Below are 688 nucleotides of genomic sequence, written 5' to 3' on the forward strand. Positions count from 1 at the left end.
GCCAAAACGACGTTGTTTTTGGCCAAAATGGACACCTAACGCAAATTCGCTAACTCGCTCTCAAACTCGCGAGTTTGACCGAGTTTATGCGAGTCTAGCTGAGTCTATCCGAATTTATTCAAAAATGAGTGTATCTAAATTAATTCGATTTCACTATTTAAACCCGTAAACTCGTACGCAAGTTAACTCGAGAGTTTACAAGTTAACTCGAAAATTTGACAACAATGCAGCAGATCTTATGATTGTAATTATTAATTAATTATTAATAATATTTATAATAATATAAAATTATTTATTTTTCTTTTATTAGTTAAGTACTGACTAAATTTTAATAAAAATATTAATCTCTTAGATTTTTTCCTTCTAAAAAAGTGGATGTACAGTACGGACGGATATATTATTTTTTTAATCTTCCCATGCATTCCACGCAAAATGCTCAAAAGGCTATGTTGCATTAATATTTCTTAAGATACTTTTTCATTCTTTTTAAGAAAAAGAAAGATTATTTAATTTATCCATCCAACAATAATTATATTAAATATATACTAAAATTAATTATTAAAATTAATTATAATTATAAAATATATATTGATATATAAATATAAATTAAAAATAAATTAAATTATATATATAATAACTAATTTTAATAATTAATTTTAATATATAAATAATATTTTTATCAAATAAA

This window comes from Arachis duranensis, chromosome 4 (genome assembly GCF_000817695.3).
Source record: "Arachis duranensis cultivar V14167 chromosome 4, aradu.V14167.gnm2.J7QH, whole genome shotgun sequence".
Taxonomy (NCBI): domain Eukaryota; kingdom Viridiplantae; phylum Streptophyta; class Magnoliopsida; order Fabales; family Fabaceae; genus Arachis; species Arachis duranensis.